Source organism: Diceros bicornis, chromosome 5 (assembly GCF_020826845.1).
Source record: "Diceros bicornis minor isolate mBicDic1 chromosome 5, mDicBic1.mat.cur, whole genome shotgun sequence".
Taxonomy (NCBI): Eukaryota; Metazoa; Chordata; class Mammalia; order Perissodactyla; family Rhinocerotidae; genus Diceros; species Diceros bicornis.
Genome location: NC_080744.1, coordinates 288651 through 306068, shown reverse-complemented (window position 1 = coordinate 306068; position 17418 = coordinate 288651). Strand labels below are relative to the sequence as shown.

At 44.7% G+C, this 17418-nt stretch overlaps 1 non-coding gene across 1 annotated transcript; it reads left to right on the top strand.

The window, feature by feature from the left end:
* The first annotated feature begins 9986 nt into the window (after positions 1–9986).
* Positions 9987–10092, top strand: LOC131406702 (U6 spliceosomal RNA). The gene has a single exon (XR_009220326.1). It is a non-coding gene; the product is annotated as a U6 spliceosomal RNA (small nuclear RNA).
* Positions 10093–17418: the final 7326 nt, after the last annotated feature.

Genomic DNA, 17418 nt, shown 5'->3' with positions numbered 1-17418 from the left:
GACACTGCATCAAAAAGTGACAGAGGGCCTCATGCTGAACTGCTTCCTTAGGAGTTTGTTTTGACAAAATTGTGTGTTTGTTCATCGTCTCTCTCCTCTAGAAACACAAGCCCCAGGAGAAGAGGGACTCCATCTTGTTCACTGCCACTCCCTGAGTGCCCAGACGTAATGGTGCCTGACGTTACAGACACCAGATGAGAATCTGCTGAAAGAACAGGTTTCCCTCCCTGCACAGATAGTGAACAACACAGAAGTCTTCTCAACACTTGGAGGGACGGCCCCACTGGCCTCTTGGTGGTGGCCACGTCCTGGCCGTGGCCATGCAGGGCAAGTAGTGCTCCCCAACCAGCAGAGACACCTCTCAGGGGCTGTCAGAACCAGGAGCTCAGAACCTGGGCTCTGTCACCCTCTGTTGCTTCAATAACCAAGACTGGGTCTTAGACACAAGTGCGCATCTCTGCGAATCCCAAGACTTATTTGGGGAGAAAGACTTTGGAAGAGAGTGGACTTCATGCAGTCCGCTGCCATCAAGACTTGGATACAAGTGTCACTGGGACCACAGCGTGTTCACCAGCGTTAGACACTGGGATCACACATGTTCCATCTGAATATGTACACTCAGCCTCCCTGACTCAACTGTAAACGTCTCAAAGGCAAGTGTTTGGCATGAATGGGGAGTTTTATTGGTTGATGATAAAATGAAAATAACCCCTAGAATTTTAAATCTAGAGAAATGAAGAACAATTAAAAGTAGGTCAAGATCTTCCTATGCGATTCTACACTTTACTCATAAGGCCCCTGGAAATAATTTTTAAACCATGTGATATTAGAAAATGCAGCAGCAAGGAGATTAACCGAATTAATATAATTTAACAACCAATGTGATCTGGTGGTGGTGTCTGCTCATTTGTCTTTCAGAAAAGGCAAAAATAAGCTTCTTTTTTCTGCTCATTATTCAGAGAGTAGCCGGAAAAAAACCTGACCAAGAGCAATGAGTTGAATTTGGCTACTGACTTCTGTTGTGATCCTGCCTCTGACATTTAACTTCTTTTCAACTGCATTTTCTCATCTGTTACACAAGGACCATATTTGTCTGTGTCTCACAGAGTGGTTATGAAAGACCACATAATATAGAAAAGCCTTTATCACATAAACTATCCTATATTAAAAGTGTGTGAGCACCCCTTCAGTCACCGAGTGCATTTTAAGCAGTGTTTATGTTGTGGGCCATTTGTTGTCACTGAAAAAAGCAGATGGTCCTCTACGGTGCAAATTATTTATTTATTTATTTAATTTTCCCCCAAAGCCCCAGTAGATAGCTGTATGTCATAGCTGCACATCCTTCTAGTTGCTGTATGTGGGATGCGGCCTCAGCATGGCCGGAGAAGCAGTGCGTCAGTGCGCGCCTGGGATCCGAACCCGGGCCACCAGCAGCGGAGCGCGCGCGCTTAACTGCTAAGCCACCAGGCCGGCCCTACGGTGCAAATTTATAGATGATAAGGTCACTGCTTTGCAAAAATACATGGAAAGCAGAGTCCTCTGCATAAAGTAGTCCTGAGAGGGAAGGCATTGTTTCAGCCCAGAAATGTTCAGCTACAATTTCCGTCGGATCTGTGGAAGGAAACCAGCATGCTGGGTCACTGAAAGTGACATCTGGTTCAGGCCAACAGCTCTCCTGGTCGCTTTCCTTTCAATTCCTGGCTCGGAGCAGGAGTATGATGGCTGCTGATGCCTGCAGATGATCCTGCTCACTGCTAACCTCAGCTTCTTGTAATGCAGAGGGAGCACCACCACATGGGAAGCGGTTCTTACAGGCGAGGTTAAAAAGTTGAATGGATTAATCAATAAATGTCAGAAAAATTTTGTAAATAAGATATATGCACAGGACATAAGACATTTGTAAAGATGCCAAAAAGTTTCAAACATCTCCTGTCTGTGTTTCTTCTCACTTATTATCACTGTGTGGTACGGGGTTGGTGTTTGATAAACAAGAATCTAACTAAGAAAAAGACACAGTTTTATTTTCTGGTGAGTGAAGCACAGGGAGGCACGCGGCAGGCTCTGTGTCCTTTATCCTCACAAAAACGTGAGAATCAGAGGACCAGGAGCGTCAGGAGACGATTAGACGGCAGACAGAAGGTTTTCTACTGTCTTAAAGATTCTGTGCGGATGGATATTCTATCCCACCTCAGTGGTCTAACGTCTGAGTCTCGCAGATCAACAGACAGCTTCTCTCTGCCTCACGGAGCTCTTCTTCTCTTCAAGTTCAGCAAATATTCCATCTCCTCTGAGGAAATGGAAAACAACTCTCTAGCATGTTCCCCTCGACCACGTTGAGTATACAATGCTGCTGTGTATTGACACAGCAATATGCAAAACCTACACGCACCTTCATGAGGGTGAGGAGAGTCCCTCCTCCGTGTGGGTGCACGTCCTGGCAAGCAGCAGACGCCTTGCTGTGAGAAGGAGGTGCTCCTCTTCCTGATGACTTCAGCCTGAGCCAGAGCAGTCGGGCAAGCCCCCTCGACCTCCTGGGGTGCCACCGTTTGTGCAGTGCACAAATCCTACAACCGTACAGAATAAGTTTTCAGTACTTGAGGACCGTCATTTCACAGCCTGCCTCCTAGCAATGACACTGCCCACATCCGTCTGTTAGAATTTACAGACCTCTTTTAAGACTATCGCATTTAATTCCTTCAAGAATCACTTAAGGAGACATCACTTCTATTTCACAGATAAGAAGGCTTAGATAAAGAAGCTTAGGTAGGTTGAAGTACGTGGCTAGTAAGCGGAAGGCCGGGCACTGAAGACCAGGCCTCTGTCCCACATCCAGTCCTGGCTCCACAGCCTCACAGCTGCTCCTTCTTTATTCCCAGTTTAAACACAAACTTATTTGGCCACTTTTCATGCATCTATTTCTCTCCACTTACAATCACCTTTGCAGAACCCTCAGTCCACGTCTTTTCAGAGCTTGGAGCTCCACACTCGACACTCCAGCATACGGACCAACTCGCGTGCCAGCAGCCTTTGACCGAGTGCATCGTGAGGGGTCGGAAGAACCAGGGCACAGCTCCTGAGCTTGAGCGAGGCTCTGCGCACAAGCTGATGGGACGCTCCCTCTGTTAAAGCCCCCCGTGTCTGCTTCTCTCAAGGATGCGGAATTACCATTCGACACTACAGTTTGACAACATTCATTGGACTGCTAATGCCACACTTACCCTCAGCCTTTCTTATTTAGTACCTGCAGCATTTCATGTTAGACCCTAAATGCCACTTCAACTTAATCATTTATCACATTCACTTTTGATTCTTTTTCTGACATTCCATTAACAAGCTTCTCCTCGTCCTGCCTGGTGTGGCAGCATCAAGAGATGTAGCCGACATATGTTCAATTTCAGGTCAGGCAGGGCATCTCTCTTATGTCTTCTGCTGTTGATGGAACCCTCGGTACGGCATTACACCGTGAGAGGCTACGTCTGTAAATGCACACGTGAGAGCAGGGTCAGTGAACTTCTTCTGCAAAGGGCCTGAGAGTGAATGTTCTAAGTTTTGCAGGCCATGTGGTCTCTGTCGCAGCTACTGGACTCTGCCATTTGAGGACAAAAGCAGCTACAGACAATACACCAGCAAACAGGCATGGCTGTTCCAACACAGCTTGATTTACAGACACTAAACTTTGAATTTCATATAATTTTCACATCACAAAATATTATTCCCTTTTGATTTTTCCCGACCATTTAAACATCTAAAAACCATTCTCAGCTCACAGACTGTACAAAAGCAGGCTAGAATTTGGCAAGGTTTGCTAGCCCTGATGTGGAGATCAATACTTAGATTAACATATTGTGAGCTGGCTGTATATCTGATAAGGGTTTAATATCCAAAACATATAAAGAACTCATACAACTCAATTGCACAAAAACAAACAGCCAAATTAAAAAATGAGCAGAGGAACTGAATAGACATCTTTCTAAAGAAGACACGTAAATGGCCAACAGACATGAAAAAGTGCTCAACATCACTAATCCTCAGGGAAATGCAAATCCAAACCACAATATCACCTCACACCTGTTAGAATGGCCATCATCAAAAAGACAAGAGAGCCAGCCCTGATGGCCTAGAGGTTAAAGTTTGGTGCTCACTGCTTCAGTGGACCAGGTTCGTTTCCTGGTCGTGGAACCACGCCACCCGTCTGACAGTTGCCATGCTGTGGTGGCAGCTCACATAGAAGAACTAGAATGACTTACAACTAGGATATACAACCATGCACTGGGGCTTTGGGGAGGGAAAAAAAAAAGAGGGAGATTGGAACAGATGTTAGCTCAGGGTAAATCTTTCCCTGCAAAAAAAAATAAAAAGACAAGAAATAACAAGTGTTGGCAAGGATGTAGAGAAAACAAAACCCTTGTGCACTCTTGGTGAGAGTGTAAATTGGTGCAGCCACTGTGGAAAACAGTATGGAGAATCTTCAAAAAATTAAAAATAGAGGGGCCGGCCCCGTGGCTTAGCGGTTAAGTGCGCGCGCTCCGCTGCTGGCGGCCCGGGTTCGGATCCCGGGCGTGCACCGACGCACCGCTTCTTCGGCCATGCTGAGGCTGCGTCCCACATACAGCAACTAGAAGGATGTGCAGCTATGACATACAACTATCTACTGGGGCTTTGGGGAAAAAAATAAATAAATAAAAATCTTTAAAAGAATTAAAAATAGAACTACCATATGATCCAGCGGTCCCACTTCTGGGTATATATCCAAAGGAAATGAAATCACTATGTCGAAGAGATATCTGCACCCCCATATTTGAAGCAACATCGACATACGAGTGGATAAAGAAAATGTGGTGTGTATATGTACACACACACACACACACACACACACACACAGGAAACTTATTCAGCCATAAAAAAGAAGGAAATCCTGCCTCTGCAACAACACAGATGGACCTGAGAGCATTATGCTAAGTGAAATAAGTCAGGCAGAGAAAGACAAATACTGTATGATCTCACTTATGTGTGGGATCTAAAAAAACCAAACTCTGAGAAAAGAATAGATTGGTGGTTGCCGGAGGCGGAGGTGGTGGGGGAGGGAGGATTGGGTAAAAGCAGTCGAAACATACAAACATCATACAAACCTCCAGGATGAGACGGATAAGTCCTGGGGACGTAAAATACAGGATGGTGACTAGTTGACAAGACTGCATCATACGGTTGAAAGTGGCTAAGAAAGTACATCTTAAAGGTTCTGTCACAAAAATATTTGTAACTATGTGACGTGATGGATATTAGCTAAACTTACCGTGACCATTTCTCAATATATGAAGTCACCAGGTTGTACACCTAGAACTAACACGATGTTTCAATAAAACTGGGAAAAGAAAAAAAGTCTCCTCTCTTCCTCACATATTCCATTAATTTTACACACAGGTATATATTCTAGACATATATTCACATTCTTATGAAAAGCCATTAAAATATAAATAAATAAAACTATTTTGTAAATTTTAGACTCCCATGGTGACTGAGCCTGCTCTAAGCAGCATCATTTCCACACTGATAAATATCACATACAGAGCCAGTCAGCATTTACTGAGGAAGCATTTCTTAAGTGCCTACTGTGCCCTTAGATGAAGGACACGTGAAAAAGGAGGACACTCCTTTTAGAGAATTAACACTTTGGTGGAAGATTAGATTCAAAAATAAATAAAAGCAAAGCCATTCTCAGCTCACAGACTGTACACAAGCAGGCTGGGATTTGAAAGCTTTGCTACCCTGACGTGGAGATCAATCCTTATACTAACACATAATGAGCTCGGAACAACTGTGACCTCCGTGCTCCCTGTCTCCCAGGCAGTGGAACCATCAGAATCAAGTCCTAAAGCCCAGAGGGGAAAATTAATAAAAATGCCTTCAATGAAATACACTTCAAATTCAATCTAGAAACAAATGCTCCCTTCAAGTTTGACTACAGATTGCTGTAGCTAAGAGTATTCATTTATCATACAAGGTTTCAGCTTTTTATCTTTTCCTCTTCCCTTCAAAGCTCAGCTTTATGAAGTGTTCACAGGAAAAACCCATGAGAAGACTTTCAACTCCACGTTAATAGAAAGCCGCTCCAGGTGGGGAGCAGCGGTCGCTGCCCTTGCTGCCCTTGGTCTGAGGTCTGACCGGCCACCCTGACGTTTGCCTCCGTCTCAGTGACTTGCATTCAGGCCCCACAGTCCAGGTCCCTGGTACTTGGTTTCTAGTTTGCTCACATGCTTCTGTGAGTTAAATAAATGTTTCGGAATCAGGGCAGTAGGTTCTGGACAAATCCCTTTTCAAGAGGAATTTCAAGGTGGCAGGATGACTTGGGGAGAAGGATGCAGGAATGGTGAGATTACTTGTGGTGGAAAATATAAAGTCGCCTCCCAGACTACTGGCCTCATTAGGACTTTTGACCTGAAAACACTCCACAGCAGAAGATGAAAAGTCTGTATCCAGTAGATTTAGCTATTTTGGGGTTTAGCTGTAGGTCTGGGTCACAGACCGATGTCTAAGCCCTCCTGCAGCTCCCAGGGCCGACTCCCGTGGCCTTCACTCCTTTGCCTCATCCAGTCCTCGGGAGCCTCTGCTCCTGGCCGCTTCTGCCTCGACGGGATTTCTCGGTTTCTGCCCCTAACCCTTGCCTCCACCTTCATTGCTGTGGCTGTCCGTAGCTGTGTGTGTGAATTAGGGAGTCCCTCTCCTCAGCGTTCTGCTCTTTTCAAAGGGCAAAGTTGGGTTCTTGGGGAGGAGAAGAATACAAAGAAGGCACTGTTTCTGTATGAAATCAATAATGAATATATGATATAATATACATATATAATATATACATTTAATGCTGTTACAGGCATCAGGAAACATATTTTCACATATTGCAGGGGCACGGGTATATCAGAGCACCAGACAGCCCTGTTGGGGTACAATTAGCACATACATCAAGAGCCCTAAAATTGTTTGTATTCTTTAACTGCATAGCCCATTTCTAGGAATATATCCTAGCAGAAGAATCCTCAATATAGAAAAAAGCTTTCAGCACAAAGACATTCATTATAACATAATTATGGCAGAGAAAGGAAAGCCTAAATATCCAACCACAGGGGCAGACTCAGTTGATCAAGCTGCATACAGTTGAGGAGCAGTGTAAGGATTTATAACACCACAAGGAAAAGTGAAAACAGCTGGACACACAATTGTATGTACAGTACAATTCCCACTTTTAAAAAGGATATTTTCATAGAAAAAAATTGGAAGAAAATATTCCAACAACAGTAAACTTCCTCTTCATACTTCACGCACTTGTGCATATGACTGAGTGCGCGCTGGCCTGGTCAGGCAGGAGGCAGTACAGCAGCACGTGCCGTGGTATATTAAGAGATTAGTGACATGTAGCCTAGAGAAGAGAGCTGAACGTAAAACTGCATAAACAAGATGAACGCAATGATTAAAAAAACTCCACATCAAGGGCCTCAAACGTAAACACCTACAGGGGCCAAACAGGCAGCACAAACAAACAGAAGCAGCAGGGTTGGGACAGCGGGAAGTTGGCAGGCACTGCCCTTCCGAGAGTGACTCCCTCCCCTCAGCTCTACCATTTGGATACGCAGATTCAATTTTTCAAGAAAAATCCTAAATCTAGATTTAATGCAAAATCTCTTCATTTTTGCATGTTAAAATCTAACTTAAATTATGAATATCATGCATGGGCCAAATAAAACACGCCAGATGTTTTTCTGGCCCAGAGGCTGCCCGTCTGCATCTTCTGCTCTGCATTTGAGTAAATACACACGTGCGCACGTGCACAGACCTTAGAGAGACTCTGGCCCAAGTGGAGACAGTCATGGTACCAGGCTGGATGGCGGGACTCTGGGGAGTCCTATTATTCTCTATGCTCCCATGTATCACAAATTTTCTTTAATATGCACATGCTTTTATACTGAAAACTTTAAAGCATTATTTTTTCACCAGAGTACAGACAGACTTTATCTTTTTTGAAGATTTCTCAGGATCTGGAGCTTCTTTTTCTTATTCTTCTCTACGTATGACAGCCATTAAATTAAGCTTTTAATTGTTCTTAAAGGGACGTTACAGACGCCACTGACAGATCATACACAGATACAAGCTTTAAAGCCACCAGCACACAACACGACAACCGTGTAGAGTGGACATTAAAATGGGTGTCATTTCCACACTGCTGCCTAGTCACTCTCTCTCCCCAGCCCCTTGCCTCCATCCCACCAAAACCCAATCAGAAGAAATCGTGTCCCTTGAGCCTACTTTATTACAAGAGTGCAGCTGAGGAGGAGAGGGGAGGGCAGCAGCTAAGCTTATGAGAAGTTAGGATAATTCAGGAAGAGTCGATGGCTTGGAAAAAGCGAAAGATTTTCCATCTTACCCAGAATTATTTTAATAATACTTTGAAAGCTGAGCTGTTTCTCCAGACATTAAAAACAAAAAGGAACAAAAGACCATCTGCAATTCTACTCAAGACAGAGCTGCAGATGTTGGAGAAAAAGTGTAAGGATGTTGGATATGCTCTTCTCCAGTTCAAGTGACATTAAGGGCCCTTTTAATTTCCTTTACATTTTCCTTGTAAGTTCAAAGGGACAGTTCAAGTTTCACTTTGTGCTTAGAGGTGGCAGGAGTCATATTCTCAATCAACCTTCTGCTTCTCCTTGAGAATGGATCCTCTTTTCAGGCCTGCTTCAGAGCCCTGGGGGACTTCCTGCCTCGGTGTAACAGGAGAGTGTTTGAGGAGGTGGGTTTCCGGGAGTCCTGGGGCACCGTGGGGGGCAGGGGTCGAGAGGTGAGGTGGCTGGGGGAAGGGTTTGTGCACCTTGGAACTTCTGCCAGGACTGCCTGATGTTCCCTGGATTAGTCCCTGAACAGTTACATGGTTTGTCTCAGTAACGTGCTGGTAAACATTTAACAACCCGCTCTCTGAAGAAAAGAACCTTGATTTACAGCATTTGTTGATTTTTGTGGTATAAATACTGATAAATTAATGGCAAGCAATAGGATATATCGGAGCATATGAGGAAGCCATTTGGTGTAAAACTAACTTTGCCTGAGCTCACTTTTCCAGAAGGGCCTGTGGCCTCTGAACATTCACTGTATATCTGCTTTAAGCAATTAACATGTCCCAAAGACAAGAACAAATGCCCTTAAGATAAGGATGCAACTTCCCCCACATTGGCATTTCCTTAAGGATAAGCATCTCTCCCTAGGCTAGGATTTGATTGCTATGCTCATCCTGTGACCACCCAACTCGAGACAATAGACCTGCTACTGGCTGTGTCCATCAATCACTATGCTGACAGGGCAATCTGGCAGGGCAATCTTGTGACTACTGTAAAAGGGACATTGCAATCATATGTGATACATGCTTTTTGACCGTGTATACCCGTTCTGTACACCCCACTTCTTTCGTGCCCCTCCCTCCTTGGGAAAGGAAGGCCCCAGGCTATATGGTCCTCAAATTTGGCTCATAATAAACTCACCCCAATTTTGATTTATAGATTGATTATGGATTGTTTGTGTTGACAATACCACCCCCTACAGCTGATTTCAAGCCATCAACCTGCCATCACTGAATGCAGAGCCAGGGAGAGATGCACACAGCGGGCTCCTCCAGCACACCTTCAGCTCCTCTGCCCCCACACGGTCAAGCCAAAGGGCCTGCTGCTTTCCAGCAGGGTGCTCAGCCCTGGAAGAAGCCCTTGTGCAAAGTCTGGCTCCACTCTACTGCTGCTTTACCCTCCTCTGTTAGACACAGTCTTACTCGGTGATCTTTTTTAGCTTATCAGATGGTTACATCTCTGTTCCTACCTTTTATCTTTTTCATTGCATTGATTTTATTTCTTTACCATTGTTTATTTCAGATGGGGAACATTGAATTACTGAATTTGAATCACCCTTTCCCTAAAAAAGATAGGGAGCTCACGCCACGGTTGGCAGTAAGAGGTCTTCGCGCGCTTACTTCACAGCATGTGTACTAAAAGTAGAATGACACACAGAAGATGGGCATGGCCTCTGCACAAGGACGACATGGAAATTCGTGAAGTGTTCCACACTTTTTCTAGGAACCGTCTATCTATATGGTGGTGCCAGACAACTCAGACAGATGCTTAGGCTTAGGATGGCTTTTTTCTCTTAACTCTGAGTTAACTCTGTCACCATGTCGCCACCATAAGTCTTCCCAAAAATTACTGAAATGACATGGGTGGAATATGTATTGGGCTGAAAGCCAAGGTCTGACTTCACCACTAGCTTCCTGTGTGACCTGCTACATGTCCCTCAAGTCTCTCAGGAACTTTATTTTCCCTAAATGGATCCTCAAGCAAGAAAAGGTTGCTCAATCTTGACTCTCACGGGCAAAATATAATGAACTGAAAATTCTCAGTTGGATCTGCCTTTCCTCTCCAACCAGAACTCTACAGTAAGAGAACCTATGGGCCTCTTGGGATGAGGTCTATTGCTTCCATCTCGTGTTGATTTGTACTCCGTCAGGAAACCCAGATCCCAAGCTCATCAGAGATTGCTTAACTTCTACAGGAAAGGCACAGGAAGAAATTCATTTTTCACCTGTGCTGCCAACATCACTGCTGCAACCCTGCGTTTCACGCCCTTTCTCTACATACGCATGCCTGGACCTTTGCTGTCTTCTTTGTGAACAGAACACTTCCATCACAATCCTTATCATCTTCTTTGTGTTAAACCTCTTCATTTACCCCCGACCCCTAAGTATCTATGAAATGAAATTAAAAATTAGAAAGAGAAAAAAGAGGTCCTCTCCATTCATTTAAAACAGTTCTGAGGGTCTAAATAACAATACATTTGTTTAATTTTTACTACAGAATATTAGGAAATATGGTTAGCAAAAGAAAAAGAAAATAAGCAAAATGAAATAAAAAGCACCCTTGATTCTAACAACCAGATATAACCACAGTAAATAACTGGTATATATCTTTGCAGACATACACACACATTTATGTTCACAAAATGAGTTATACTGTACATTCCATTTGGCAACCCTCTCCTTTCTATGTCAATAAACACATTTTTACTGTACCACTTTTAATGGTTGCAGTGTGAGTACTCCATTATATTGATATACCTTATTTAACCAATCCCCTATAGTTGGGCATTTAGGTTGTCTCTTATATTTTGCATCCTTGTACATGTATTTTTATATATTTGTGTAACTATTCTTTTAGGCTAAATTTCTGAAAGTGTAACTGCTTGATGAAAGAGTCCCAGATTTTTTAGGCTTTTGATTGGGTTTCCAAATCGAAGCTATAGATTAGAGGGTTGGGGAAGTGAAGTGGGTTGCATCTGTAAGGAGTTTAACTGAAGTGACAAAATGCTATTATAGAGAGTGGAAACAGTGAAATAGCCTGTACTTAAAATGACAGCCTAGGGAGGGGAAAAGGAGACAGGAGCTTAACCCAGAAGTGGATTTCCTAGAAAGGTGGAAGCACGCGCAAGCAAGCAGGAACCTGGGAAGGTGGTGTATCGGGATCTGCTGCCAGAGGCCTTAGAACTTCTAACTTTGAGACCAAACCCAGCTGCCTCCTGAGAGATCAACGACATTAGCTCTGCTGTCCAGACTGGCAACGCGCCCCTGGATTATCGGCTCCTGCGGCAACTCTACTGTTCAGACAACCCGACTCCAGGCTCCCAATAACCAGTGTCTGTTTCTCACGCGCGGTCAGCAGCTCCCCTTCAGGCTGAAGGTCGGATTCGGGACGCCGGGCTCTTTGCGCATGCTCCGGCAGGGCCCCCTGCGCATCCTCCGGCAGGACCAGGGGAGTGACGGCGGCTTCCGGGCGGGACTAAGGTAGACGCAGCCCTGAAGATGGCGCCCTGACTGTCACGTGGACTTTTCTCTCCACACCCATTGGCCTAAGTGTGTCACGTGGCCAAGCCCACCCTAAGGGGAGGCGTAGACTCCGCCCCCAATGGAAGGGGTGGGGAGGGGAGCGTTTGCTGAAGGAAGTCGAGGGGTCCCAGCCGCTCTGCGAGGTTTCGAGTTTGGCGAGGGGGCCCGTCGTTCCTGGCAGTGCTCTAAGCCAAGGAAGACAAGGATGGGCGAGGAAAGGGTGGGAACTTGGAACTGAGCAGCTTGCTGTGTAATTCCCCAGGAGGAATCCCCCGCACCAGCTCTGACCAGCGCCAGGCGTCCGGCGAAGAAGGGGGTTCACAGTGCTTCGGGCGGGTGGGTCCTGGTTTCGGGGCTTGCAGTTTATATATACGATCTGGGGGTCTTTCTTTAAGAAATGCACAATTACAAATATAAAATTATATTAAAAAGTGTTTAAGACGAAAAAATAAACCACAAATCACACATTTTGAAAAAATTATTACAAAAAATATCCCCAAGTCCAGAAAAATAAGATATTTTAACTAACCAACTACTTGACACATCTCTAAAATCAGTTTTTCTACACTTTTTGGCTGCAAATCTTTTGGTAATCTCTTTATTTGACAGAAATTTTATAATATCATTTCTATAGGGAGAAGAGAGAGACTTAGCCATTCCTTTAGCACGGTGGTTTCTGACTCTGTATATTTCAAACTTGTTGCTGCACCACAACCCTCAGGCTCGCAGCATTGGGCACCCGGGGCCACGTTCACAGCGTTATACCACCACCGGCCACCACTAGCCCCGGACCTTCGCATTGCGTGAATTAATGCATTGGTCAGGAAGAGCATTCCTGGAAACAACCTGAATGTCTATCAACTGGTAAATGGATAAGCAAAATAGAATGTTTAGCTATAAAAAGGAATAAAGTGCTGATTCATGCTGTAACATAGATAAATCTTAAAAACATTATTCTAAGTGAAAAAAGCCAGACACAGAAGGCCACATATTGTATGATTCCATTTATATGAAATGTCCAGAATAAGCAAATTCATAGAGACAGAAAGTGGCTTAGGAGGGGATTAAGAGATTAGGAGCTGGCTGGCAGTGGGGGAAGGAGAGAATGAATGACTAGTGATGGGGTTTCTTTTGGGGTGGTGGTGAAAATCTTCTAGAATTAGTAGTGATAGTTGCACAGCCTTGTGAATATACTAAAATCACTGAATTTTATACTTTAAAAGCATAAATTTCATGGTATATGAGTTATGTCTCAATTAAAAAAAAAAGAGCATTCCTGAAAGCCATTCCTACATTCAAACAACTGGAAATAACTGCACCCAGAAGTGCCTGAAAACTATATAAATGTATCACACTGAACCCAAAATCAGTATATCTTTAATTTAACATCCCTTTAGCCAGATCCCGAAATACCATTGGCTGCCACACAAGATGAAATGATGCTGATGGGGGAAAGTCAACATGAAAGAGGACGTTAGTTTTACTTTTGCAAATATTATAAAAACATATGACCAAGTGGACACATTGTCAAGGCCTTGAAAGGGGCCCCTGCAGGTTAGGGCTGTGAAGTTTAAGCACCACAGTTAATCCTGTCATGCCCAGTCGCCCCCCCCCCGACCCCCACCTTGTTTGGGCCACAAACAAATTTAAAGTTTAGAAAATGGTCAAGCGGTCCTGAATCTTTTTATACAGCTACTTGAAAGGAAACAAAGCAATGATTTCTTAACTAAGTTATTAAATTCTGTTTACCTTGTACCTGAACAGACTGGCACACTTCCCCTGGGGGAAAAAAGACAAAAAAGCTTTTTTGCCTTGTCCAGGACTTTGCAACTTTTTCCCTTCTCCATGAAATAGAGAATAGCCTCTGACTGGAATCTCGCTCAACAGGGTCTGCCCTGGCCAGAGGATCAAAGCCCAAATTTCATTTCACCACCAAGGCCAGAGGAGAATTCCAGAGCCCTCCAAATCTCTCTACACTGATCACTTAGCCCCTCAGGCTGGGCCTCCCCCTCCCGGAAGCCCCGCTCCCCAGCTGTAGCCCTAATCACCTCATGGACCTGGCTGGCTCCTGCTCAAACCTGTCTCCTGCACAGTTGGATTGGACTCAAGTGTCCATAAATCCTCCAGCTGCCTGGAACCAAACTGCTTCTCAGCCTAGAGGAGGCAGCTCTGCCAGATCCAGGGGCTTGAAATTCACTCATTTTGGGATTATAGAATTCCAAACTCCAAAACGCAAATAAAGGTATTTTTCTGACTTTGTGTTTCTGACTTTGAGTGACCCGTTTCCCAGTGACCAAAAAATATTCTTTTGGATGCAAACTTCTGACTTCCTGCTCAGCTATTAACAAGAAATCAGCTTTAAGAAAATAAATTGTCCCTGCTTCCTAACCAAATTTCACACCCTCTTCTTATCTCACTTTCAGCAAAGATTGTGATGAACGTTAATCTCAATGCCATCAGAGGGCTGGCTTCTGGCAATACCTGACTAGTTTAGCCAAAATTGAGACTTTCATTTCAAAATGGTGGACCAAATACAAGTTGCACTTTCCTCCAGATTCCTAGAAATAGACCGTGCTTAAAAACTAGGTTAAGGGGCTGGCCCGGTGGCCTAGCGGTTGAGTTCGCACGCTCTGCTTTGGCAGCCCAGGGTTTGCTGGTTTGGATCCTGGGTGCGGACCTACGCATTGCTTATCAAGCCACGCAGTTGTCCCACATAGAGCAACTAAAAGGATGTACAAGTATGGCATACAACTATCTAATGGGGCTTTGGGGAGAAAAAAGGAAAAAAAAGGAGGAAGATTGGCAACAGATGTTAGCTCAGGGCCAATCTTCCTCAAGAAAAAAAAAACATTAAATGATTGTGGTAAATGTTAAAAAAAAGAAAAACTAGGTTAAGAATTTGGTCATAAAAAGCTTAAAGGATAAAAATTGATGTGGTTGGATTGAAAAGGAAATTTGTAGTGCAGACTCATCTGAGCTCTCCAAGAAGGTAGGAGCAGACTACAGGGTGTGTGCGCCTGGAGGCTGCATAAACTTGCAGCAGGAAGGGGTCCAAGGCAACAGACAGGGTGTAGATCCAATAGCAACAGCAGCTGGGCAGCAATGGTGGAGTGTGTGCCTCCAGGCTCCATCAGGTCAGAGGCGGGGCAGCAGGTGGCTGATGACCTTAGGAGGGAGTGGTGAGGACTGACATCTAGGAGACTAACCAGCACGGTGCCCTGACGTGGCCCTGAGAGCCGCCAGAATGCAAGTCACAAGGGCAACTCTTGTGTCTTTCCCAGGCAGGCTATGGCGACAGATGCGACAGAGAATCTAACAGGGAATCTCAACCACAAAGACAAGCCCGCAACCAAGAAACATGCAGTATTCAAGAAAATCAACCTCCGTGAATGGAGACAATGAACTAAAGAAATGGAAGGACTCATATATGATAAAATAAAATTAGTGGAACAATTGAACAGCACTTAAAGACTAGAACCCCATTTCGTCATTCTCAGACCACCAGCCTTTCCCTTTCTTCACATTGCAATCTATTCCTAAATTGGGCACTCCCTATATAGTAGGAATATTTTAAAGACATTTGTATTTTCCCAAATAAAAGCTATTTGGGGAAAAAACTTGCATTTGAGTGAGGAAGGTTTGCACAAATACCTGTTTCATTTGCTCATAAATATTTTGAAGAAGGGCCTCCCCGTCCATCCTAGGCTGTCTGCATCCCCCCTCTATCCACAGGTGAGGCACCATCGTCTCTTTCCAAAGCAATTGCTTGAGCTTTCTAACTCTTTCTGCTGTCTTCAGGCTCCACTCCCCCCACCCTCTTACTCATTCTCTTATTTCATTCATTCATTCAATGAATGAAATCTGTTCTCTAAAATGTGAAATCTGATTACACCACTCTGGCTGCTCAAAAACTTTTCAATGTCTCCTCTTAGCTCTTTGTATCGAATTTACATTCCTTAAAATGGCCTATAAGACCCTGCAGATGTGGCTTCTGCCCTTTTGTCCAGTCTTATCTGTTGACACTTCACAGCCACTCCCCCCATCCCCTTTGTTCCATGACCCACCCAGAGCAAACTCCTCTCATGTGTTCATCTCTTCTCCAAGCTGTTTTCTCTGCTAGAAACAGTTTTCCCTTCCCTGTTCACAAGGCCAGCTCTTATTTATTTTCGTGTTTCAGCTCTGGGAAGCCTTCCTGGGCCCCAGAGTCAGTGGTGCCTCTGCTATGCTCCCGTGGTACTGTGTGCCTTACTCCGCATTTACCTCTCTGGACCATGTGTCTTCTTGTCTGTGTCTCCTCTACCAGATAAGCCCCAGAGAGCAGAGACCTATTTGTCCTCTGTTTTATCTGCACATGGAGCACGGGAAGCACACAATAGCAACCTTTTGAATAGATGAGCTGTTTGATACCTATGTCTGTGCTTTTGCGGTACACTGTGAACAGATTGAGAGCCCAAGAGAAGCATGGCCATTTTCTTCTTCTTTTACAGAATGATTTGCAGGCTGTTCTCAGACCTACCTTTACTTGTAGATAATCTATTCATTCAACAAATGCTATGGAGGGCCAGGAATATTCCATATGTTGGATACAGCAGTAAATGGAATAGACCCAAATCCTCACCCTTGTGGAGTCTAATTTTACAGGAAATTATGTGGCCACCACTCTCCTCTTCCCCGCCAATGCTCTCCAAGACCCACTTGCCATTCTGCTGGAGTCCTCCCCACTTGCTGGCTGGTAAGTCCTGCTGGTATAAGACACGATGCTTTATAGCCATACTTCTGGCTTCTATTTCATTTTTCATTTTAAACTTTTCATTGTGGAAGGTTTCAAATACATACAAAAGTAGAGGGAATAGGATAATGAACCCCCACATACCTAACGCATCAACGCGTGGCCAGCTCATCTCATTTATACCTCCCACACACTTTTCCACTGCCCATGGGTTATTTTAAAGCAAAACTAGGGGCCAGCCCCTTGGCTTGGTGGTTGAGTGCACGCGCTCCGCTGCTGGCGGCCCCGGTTTGGGCCCCGGGCGCGCGCTGACGCACAGCTTCTCCGGCCGTGCTGGGGCCGCATCCCACGTGCAGCAGCTAGAGGGATGTGCAGCTATGACAGGCAACTGTCTACTGGGGCTTTGGGGGGGGGGTGGAATAAACCAAAACTAAACATACAGTCGTTTCATCCATAAATCCCTTCTGAAGGAAGAGGTTTTCACAGGAACTTGGAGAATGGGTAGGTCACAGATAGGTGGAGGGAAGCAGTGTGGCCTCCTAGGTGGGAATGGAAGCACAAGGAAAGGTTTGGGCAGGAAATGAGCTTGTAGATACAGAATCAGGATGAAGCTATTCTGGATGGAGAGAAGATTGGACAGATCAGGTGAAAATGATTGCTAAAAGTTTCAAATGCCAGCCTGAGGATGTGGCTTCTTACAGAGAAGGTTTAGTTAGATATTCGTCTGAGGTTTTTTGGTGTGATGTGGGTCAAGCAGTGTTTGAGTGGGAATCATCTGGGTGGGCCCTAGGGA